General features: G+C 44.8%; 1 non-coding gene across 1 annotated transcript; it reads right to left on the reverse strand.

Annotated features, from left to right (window-relative positions):
* Positions 1 to 8,547: 8,547 nt before the first annotated feature.
* On the reverse strand, positions 8,548 to 8,678 carry LOC116095194. Its single transcript, XR_004120512.1, has one exon. It is a non-coding gene; the product is annotated as a small nucleolar RNA SNORA17 (small nucleolar RNA).
* Positions 8,679 to 9,730: the final 1,052 nt, after the last annotated feature.

Below are 9,730 nucleotides of genomic sequence, written 5' to 3' on the forward strand. Positions count from 1 at the left end.
AAAAAAAAAAAAAAAAAAAAAAAAGAAAAGAAAAGAAAATTCTCAGGTGAAAGCAGCAGGTGAAGTATTTGAAACTAGGGTTTGGTTGATTTAAAATTTTAAATCAAAATTGGTGCTGGAGAGATGGCTCAGTGGTTAAGAGCACTGACTCCTCTTCCGAAAGTCCTGAGTCCAAACCCCAGCAACCACATGGTAGCTCACAACCCTCTGTAATGAGATCTGATGCCCTCTTCTGTTGTGTCTGAAGACAGTAAACCAATAAATCTTTTTTAAAAATTTTGCTGAAAAGTCCTACTACATGCTAGGCACTGAGTGAAGCCTGGAGCCCAGAGGCTGAAGAGCCACGGTGTCCATCACCCCCTCGGAGCTTGCCGAGCCACGGTCTCCATCACCCCCTCAGAGCTTCCTGACATTGACGCGTTATTTAACCTCTACACCTCTAGCATCCATGACATGCAGATATTGATAATAGTCTACATCCAAAGCACACCCATCGGTATTAGATACTGATGTGTCTGCTCTGTTGGTGAAAGTCGTCGAGGGTGACCCCAGCCGTTTCTTCTGATGCTATCTCACATCTGCTGAGACTATGTAGCATAATCTAGCGATCAAAGATATTAAGGCAGCATTTTTGGAAAGTAGAGGAGTTTCAGCATCGCGGGAGGTAATTGGTGCTACCTATTTAAAGCAGCGGTTCATTTTTAGTGCGAGTGCTCTTTCTGCGTCTCTTACTAAGAGACATCACCCTGTGCACACACTGCTATAAATAGGAATATAAATGAGCTTGCAGCAAGTCAGAATCGAAGCAGAATAGCCCCAAACTGTCACAAAAGAGTCTTGACTCAGCAGCCGTTTTCTTCTACCCACTGTATCCAGTGCTCCCCAGAGAGCCCCTGCCTTGTGCCACAGAAAAACGCGCTTCCATTCTCAGCTCTCCTAAGGGAGAGCCAGGGTGGGGTTCCCTGCTGTTGGCTGGATAGGCATGTTTTAATTGTAAAGCCCACAGGACACCATGAACCAGTGGGCAAGGAGGGGAGATCCAGTCCCTCGCCTGGGTTTGAATCACAGTGAGCTAGTCCTTGGCCACACCCACACCTCAGTCCCGTGGGCCTCAGTTTCGTCATCAGTAAGAATGACGCTTCGCAGCATCTTTTGGGGTGGTGACAGTGCCTGTAATGCCAACACTTTGTGGAGATCGGTGCAAGGCCATCCTCGGCTACATAATAAATTGAGAGCTGAGCTAGCCTGGAGCACACGAGACACTGTTTCCTAAACAACAGAATGAATCCAGAGAGAGAGATTCATCCTATAAGCTCTGTCTCTAACTAATACAACAGCAGATTATTATAATAAATATTGACCGTGAGTTGGGTTTTTGGTTTTGGTTTTTGTAAGCTTGATATAAGCTAGGGTCATCTGGGAAAGGAAAACCTAAATTAAAAAAAAAAAAATACCCTCGTTCGATTGTCCTGTAAGCAGGTCTGTGGGGCATTTTCTTGATTGATGTTAATGTGGGAGGGCCCAGAACCCCACTCTGGGCAGTGCCACCCCTAGGCAGGTGGACCTGGGTGGTATAAGGAAGTAAGCTGAGTAAGCCATGAGGAATAACTACTGGCCAGTGTTTCTCCATGGTCTCTGCTTCGGTTGTCCCACCTGCTGGGTCCTAGCCTGGGCTTCACGTGACTGAGGCTGGACCGCAAAGAGTAAGATGAGAATAATCCCTTTCTTCTCTTAACTTGATTTTGGTCATGGTGTCTTATCACAGCACCGAAAAGCAAAGTAAGACAAAATAAATCTAACGTTGAGGGGGCTGGCGAGATGGCTCGGCGGGTAGGAGCTCTCTGAGTGCTCTTCCGAAGGTCCTGAGTTCGGATCCCAGCAACCACATGGTGGCTCAAAACCACCCGCGATGTGTGATCTGGCGCCCTCTTCTGGTGTGTCTGGGATGCGTCTGGGGACAGTTACGGTGAATTACGCCAGATCGAGCGGGCCGGCGGATGTCCTGGGTTCAGTTCCCAGCAGCCATACATATGGTGGTTCGCAGCCATCTGTGCAGCTGCAGTGTGCTCATACACATAAAATAAATAGAATAAATCTTAAAAAAAAAAATCTAACTTTGAAAGGTCAAATATAGGAGGTTCCAGGTGATGCCCAGACTGGATTTTACAATCTATGGCTTTGAAACTAACCAGCTTCTAACCCACTACCTATTGGTTTTAGAATGGATACTTCCTGGAGCTTTGATTTTTTTAGAGTCAAAAGGATTTCTTTTTTTTTTTTTATTCAAAAGCACAGGGTAGAGATGAAGAAGAAAAGAGAACTGCAGGCACAGATATTCTTAGTAGACAAAAAAAGTTAAGACCAGCGTCGGAAAGAGCCGGTAGATCATTTTGGAGTTTTGAAAGGAAGCCTTGTTTGCTGTGTTAAACCTCGCCTGCTTCGCCAGTCCGGCCACACGGGTGCTCATGCTCCACAGGCGTCTTGGGAACAACTGGGGATTTGGCGCACCGGAAATCTTCAGAAGGGCTAGCCTAAGGGGCAGAAGCAAGAGCCTTCCTGGGAGGATGGACCAAGTCAACAAACAGTGATCAACTCGATCCACAGTGTCGACAGGTCCTCCCCAGGTGAGCAAGAGTCTAGAGCAAGGCCGAGCCAAGTAGAAAGATTGAGTCACTAGTTTTAGGGGATTTTCTTCTTGTTGTTTAGATTTATTTATTATTTATTATCTATTTTATGCATATCTTAGAGGTTTTGGTTTTTTTTTTTTTTTTTTTTTTTTTTTTTTTTGCTGTGAAGAGACACTATGACCAAGGCAACTCCTATAAAGGAAAACAGTTAAGCTGGGAAGTGGTGGTGCATGCCTTTAATCCCAGCACTTGAGAGGCAGAGGCAGGCGGATTTCTGAGTTCGAGGCCAGCCTGGTCTACAGAGTGAGTTCCAGGACAGCCAAGGCTACACAGAGAAACCCTGTCTTGAAAAAAAAAAAAAAAAAAGGAAAACATTTAAATGGGACAGGCTTACAGTTTCAGATGTTTAGCACAGGTAGACTTGGTGCTGGAGAAGGTGCTGAGAGTTCTACATCTTGATCCACAGGCAGCAGAAGGGAACTGGCACCCTGGGTACGGCTTGAATTTAGGAAAGCTCTAAGCCTGCCTACACAGTGAGGCACTTCCTCCAGAAAGGCCACACCTCTTAATAGTGCCACTCCCTACGGGGCCAAACATTCAAACACAGGAATCTCTGGGAGCCAAACCTATTCAAACCACCACCAATGCCCACGAGATTTTTGCCTGAGTGTATGTCTGTACACTGTAGGCATGCTCGATCCCCTGAAACTGGAATTAGGCACAGTTGTGAGTTGCCATGTGGATCCTGGGAAATGAACCTGGGTCCTCTACAAGACAAGCGCTAACAACCACTGAGCTGGCCCTCCATTGCAGCGTGAGCACAGATGTGGTATTCAGTATCATTGTATTCAGTATCTAGTGGGACTCCTCAACTTAGTGCTACAGAAGGGGGGAAAAAAGCAGCAAGTGTTTGGATTATTGTCCTGTAATGGCTCCACAGTCTGAAGGAATGGTGCTTGGAGAAGGGGCCTCTGCTGGCTGGTTTTCATGTCAACTTGACACAAGTTAGAGTCATCTGAGAGGAGGGAACCTCAGTTGAGAAGATGCCATCAAAAGATTATGCTGCAGGCAAGCCTATAGGGCCTTTTCTCAACTAGTGATGGATGGGGTAGGGCCCAGCCCATTGTGGGTGGGGCCATCTCTGAGCTGCTGGTCCTGGGTGCTATACGAAAGCAGGCTGAGCAAGCCATGGGGATCAACCTGTAAGAAGCACCCTCGGTGGCCCCATGTCGGCTCTGCATCCAGGCTCCTGCTCTGTTTAGATGATGAACTGTGATATGGAAGTATAAAGCAAAATAACCCCTTTCCTCTTTCATATGCTTTTGGCCTGGTGCTTCATCGCAACGATAGTAACTCTAAGTCAGGGCCCTTGGGAGATAAAGTTTGGAGGAAGATGGAGCCATCCTGGTGAAACTGGTGCTCTGGTAGGGGAAGCTCCCAGGAAGCTAGAGCTCTTCCCTCCTCCCGACTCCTATTCCCGCATCTTTCTTTACTCTCCCTCTTCCTTCTCTTTCTTTACAGAACACAGTAGACAGTAGCCAGACATATGAAGGCCATACAGTGGGGGCGGCTCACTGGCACTCCATCATGCTGGGACCCTCCTCTCACACTTCCTGTCTCCAAGGCTAAAGTGGGATTCTTATTGTCTATGTGACTCCGTCTGTAGGACTGAGCTATGATGGCTGGAGGAGAGATAATTCCTGTTGCAAAACTTTTTTTTTTTAAATCTGGGCAACATGACAGCATTTTTAATAATCAATTCAATGTTTAAAGTTAGATATTAATCTTTTTCTTATTTTCCATGTTCATATCAGAACTTTATATTTAGAAAATCATTCCATTACTTGATGATTCCATATGTATGCGCTTTTTTACAATGGAAAAAAAATAAGTTTATTAACATGTATGTGTATATAAATATACACTATATATAGTATATTCATTTTAATGATCATTAAAGAGAGCTATGACAAAATCTTCTGGAGAATGAAGAACAGAATTGAAGATAAAGTTTGGGGGATCATCTATTTCAAAACTTCTGTAACATTATAATACATCTTCATAAGTAGGCAGTCCCGCTCACAAAGGCGCTTTGCCCAGGGTTTGAAGTGTGTTCCACTGTGGGGTAGAGAGCTGGCTCAGTGGTTAAGGGTACATACTGCTCTTGAAGAAGGCCGAAGTTTGGTTTCCAGTGTATTGGACATGGTCACAACCTTCTCTTAATTCCAGCTCCAGTGACTCCGATGCTTCTGGGGTCCCCAGGCCCAGCACCTGTACTCTGTGCACGTACCCACCCCACCACATATGTGTGTGTGTGTGCGCGCGCGTGTGCATGTGCGCGTGTGCATGTGTGTGTGTGTGTGTGTGTGTGTGTGTGTGTGTGTGTGTGCGTGTGCATGTGCGCGTGTGCATATGTGTGTGTGTGTGTGTGCATGTGCATGTGTGCATGTGTGTGTGTGTGTGTGTGTGTGTGTGTGTGTGTGTGTGTATGCACCATCTACAAGGTCATACAGTGGGGGTGGCATTGGCACAAGACACCCCAACACCTAATGTTCAGCACAAAGAGTTATTTTCCCCAGATGGACAAAGAGACAGAAGTCACTCTACCCCACAGTGGAACACACTTCAAACGCTGGGCAAAGCATCTTTGTGAGCAGGACTGCCTACTTATGAAGATATATTAGGATGTTACAGAAGTTTTGAAATAGATGATCCCCCAAACCTTATCTTCAATTCTGTTCTTCATTCTCCAAAAGATTTTGTCATAGCTCTCTTTAATGATCATTAAAATGAAAGGCATATATGTGTCAATAAACTTATTTTTTCCATTGTAAAAAAATTCATTATATGTATTATATATATAATTACTTTTGAAAACATCATTGAAATGCATTTTATTTTATATATAATTGAATGAGCTGAGCAAGAGACACACTGTTTTGCACTTTAAAGGCCCTATTTTCAGAGCAAGTATGTTTTTTTTTATTTTTCAATGACTTTTTCAGTTCCTTTAGGGATTACAAGTTAATGAACTAGGACAAGTTTCTTTCTATATAAATGACACAGATCTTGGTATTTCTCATATCTCTGCTTAAGAGCAGCTCGAGTTTTCAGCCCACACGTTTTTCTTCTTTCTTTCTCCACTTGAGCTGTTTGTCAAGTGGCAGAGGAATAGATGGCTGGCTTGTCTCTACTGGATATCCCACTTTATAAAACCGATCCTTTGGCCTCTGGCTGGTACATCACAGGAGACAAGAAAAAAAAAAAGGCCAAGACCCTTCCTCTAAGATTTCAACTCCCTCTACTTGCTGTACTAAATCCCCAGAATGCATTGTTACCAGGGTTCCTTTCTCCAGGTTTCTAGTTATAGTATGCTCAACTTCCCTGGAGCATACTTTGAGACACACACAGTTCATGTCTTGCTCCAGGTCGATCTCTACAACTTGAAGTGAAGGGGCTTGTATTGGCACAAGACACCCCAAGACCTAATTCTCAGCACAAAGAGTTATTTTCCCCAGATGAACAGAGGCAGAAGGCAGGACATAGACAGGGGAGGGATATTTGTCCTGGGGCAGAGAGACAGAGGACTGCCTCTGGATGGAGAGGAGGCTGGTGTAGCCCATAGACAAAATGGCGGTTTATAAAGGGAAAATGGGAACCCCCATGATAGGGTGAGGTGTTTAATTCTTATTGGGCTTTTGATTACTGGGCTTCAATACTTTGAGAGGTGGTCCTTGGTAGTCAAACTCAGGAGGAGGAAGTGACCAAAACCAGAACAGACCTTGGTGGCTAGCTTTAGGGATGTAACTTAATGGCTTGTAGCAAGGCTGGGGAAACGCAGAAGAGCTAGGCCTGCCAGAGCCACGGTGCCTGCTCAGGCTGGCTGGAATCCATTCATGAAGAAACTTTCTTTCGCTTTCTACTACGTTTGATCTACCAGATGATCCTCGAAAGGGAACACATCAAAGGTTTATTTCCTAGTGTGGGAGGTGAAGTGACTTTCTAGTGGCCTAGAATAAGAATGGCCTCCATAGGCTCATGTACTTGAATGCTTGGTCAGTGGCACTGCTTGAGAGGGATTAGGAGCTATGGCCTTGTTATAGGTGTGGCCTTGTTGGAGGAAGCTCATTGGGAGGTGGACTTTGAGGTTTCAAAAGCTCAACATGAGGCTTTTGCCCTCGACCTCTCTTCCTGTTGCCTGTGGATCCTGATGTAGAACTCCGACTACTTCTCCAGCACCATGTCTGCCTGTACGCAGCTGTGCTCTCTACCATGGTAATAGTGGACTAAACCTCTGAACCTGTAAGCCAGACCAGTTAAATGCTTTCTTTCATAAAAGTTGCTGTAGGGACTCTTCAATGCAACAGGACTCTGACCAAGACAACCCATTAAGAGGTGGAGCCTTAGTAGAAGGCCTTTGGTCATTGGTAAATACTGCCCTGCTCCCTTTCTGATCAAATCCAGAGCCTTGGACATGAACCCTACCACTGAGCTACACCTTCAGCCCTTTGGAAGATAAAATTAATTTATTTTCTACCACATGAGGAAAAATATAAAAACAGAAAGCTGATTTGACTGAGTGTGTCATAGATTGTTTTAAACACATGTCATCCTTTTTATAAAACAGAATATGCTTGGCTTGAAGATAGTTCAGTTTGTCCCTGCATTTATGCGTACAATATGTCATTACCTCAGTCCCTTAGCCCCTGCACAATCACTGTAACACGTATTTAAAGTAACTTTGGGGGCTTTTGTTGTTTTTGTTTTTGAGACAGGATTTCACATGGTAGCCAAGGTCACTTGGAAATCAGTATATAGTTCCGCTTAAACCTTAAACTCACTCTTTGAGCCTCTTGAGCGTGGATTTCAGACATGAGCCGCCATGTCTCTCCTTCAAAGCTTTGTTTGTTTGTTTTGGGTTTTGTTGTGGTCATGTTTACTACCCTTATTGGTTCTTTGTGAATTTCACATTCACAAAATTCCAATCCCACACATCTCCCCCTCCCTTCCTACCTACCCTCCACCCCTGCAGCCCAACAGAAAAAACAAAACAAAACAAAACAAAAAATCTCCTTGTGGAAGCTGTAGCGTGTCACAGTGTGTCCCATAGTACACCCTTTGTCTACACTTCTTTGCTTGCAAGTCTTCATGGCAATGACTGGGTCCAGGCCTCAGAACCTCACTGGGCCGCCTGGGTATCCTGCTGTTGCCCTGTGCCATGGAGATCACCCAGTTTTAGATCATCGTTGGGGTAGATATTGGGGTAGGCCAGTGTAATGCCCTGGATCTAGGCCTGGGAAATATCTGAGTTGGTCAGCCTGCCGGCTCTCTGCTCTCATGACCCAGTCTGGGCCAGCTCTCCTGCCTGCCCAAGGACCTTTGGAGGGACATCAGCCTGGCCTTTGGTGGCAACAGATCTCTGCTACTGAGGCGCGAAAGATCCAGACATGGCCTTCAGTGGTATCACAGGCCAAGACCCCACCATGGTGCCAGATGGCATCCCAGGCTACTCACATCAGGATGTGCCTCACAGAACTGAGTCTCAAGTTCTGCCTCGCCTCATTGTGCTCACACCCTTCTGTTTCTCTTTCTCTTCCATTTTCTCCACCACTTACTGGCTCCTCTTAGCGGCTCTGAGCAGGAGTCATCTCCAATGTGGTCTGCCCCCACCTCAGGCCTACATGGGGGTCATCACAGGCTAGCTCCCTGTCCATACCCCACGGCTTCCGTTTGTCATCTTGGGTTCATTGCTCACCCGACCTGCCCTACTGACTTTCCAGGGTCACCTGTCTCAGGCTCACTCCCGCCTAGCAGTCCAAGTAGGGGTTCTTCTAGTTTCTGGATTGTTCCCCATCTGGGATCCTGTCCAGGCCTGCCTGGCTCTAGACTGGTGGTCATCTTAAGCTCACATTTTTCAGGGAATATTAGACTACTAATCACTCAGATGTTCATAGATCAGAACACAAGCATAGACATAGCCTGTCTCCTCTCTCCCACCTACTGACACACACGGGACACAGCAGCCACACCTGCAATGCCCCTAGGGGCAGATCCTTAAAATACCCATCTTTGGGAGTCTATGGAAGGATAGCTAACACTAGAGACCTTTTGGGGAAAATATGTGGAAACATGCTACTGTGGAAGCTTCCTAAAACATAGACATATATATATATGTCTCATATATATATATATATATATACATATATATATATATGTATATATATATATATATATGTATATATATATATATATATATATGGAGAGAGAGAGAAAGAAAGAGAGAGAGAGAGAGAGAGAGAGTTTCAGTGACCTACTAGACAGCAGAGATAATCAAAGTGGCAGGAATGAGGCTCTGTTTTGAAGTTGTTGGTCAGAGGAGTCTCATAAAATCCCCATTACAATCTCTTGCTGTTACTCTCAGTTACCCTCCAGATGGTAACTTGATGGTAAGACCCGATTGTTGAAGACTTCACATACTTAAGTCAGAGAACATGGGAAATCAAGCTGGTACAGACCTGGAAGTGTCATCCCTATTGGATAGCGTCCTTAGTGCTGAGATTCTTTATTCATGCTTCTAAGGGACGAAAAATAACCATTAGCTCTACCCAGCTCTGAACTGTATGATCTCTGTAGCTCCTGGCCTATCCAGATCTGTCCACTCAGGCAATAGTGGTACAAATAGTGGTGACCAACCACTTTCTGCTTGGATTGAAGGCCTACTTCACAAAACAGAATTCATGTCCGGAACTACTAAATACATAGCCTATAAGCATAGTTTTCTGTGATTTTCACGATTTGTCTGTGAAACCTGTCTCTTGGAGGATATTTGTACCCAGTTGGAAGAGTTTCTTTAATATTTAGTGGTTAGGGGAAACAACTTGTTTTCTGTAAGCTGGTTGCTTTAACTGGCTCATATAAAACATTTTTATACACAGTTCATTACTCTCTCTGTTTCCTCTAAGATTTTTGGATCAGAACATAAAGATCTGCTGTTTCCACACTACTGATTTCTGATCTGCAACATTTATTGACCTTTTTTTTTTCTCCTTGAAATATGACTTGGAAGGATTCGTTCTTAACTTGACCCATATAAGCAGCCTGTG

This window comes from Mastomys coucha, unplaced genomic scaffold (assembly GCF_008632895.1).
Source record: "Mastomys coucha isolate ucsf_1 unplaced genomic scaffold, UCSF_Mcou_1 pScaffold17, whole genome shotgun sequence".
Lineage (NCBI taxonomy): Eukaryota > Metazoa > Chordata > Mammalia > Rodentia > Muridae > Mastomys > Mastomys coucha.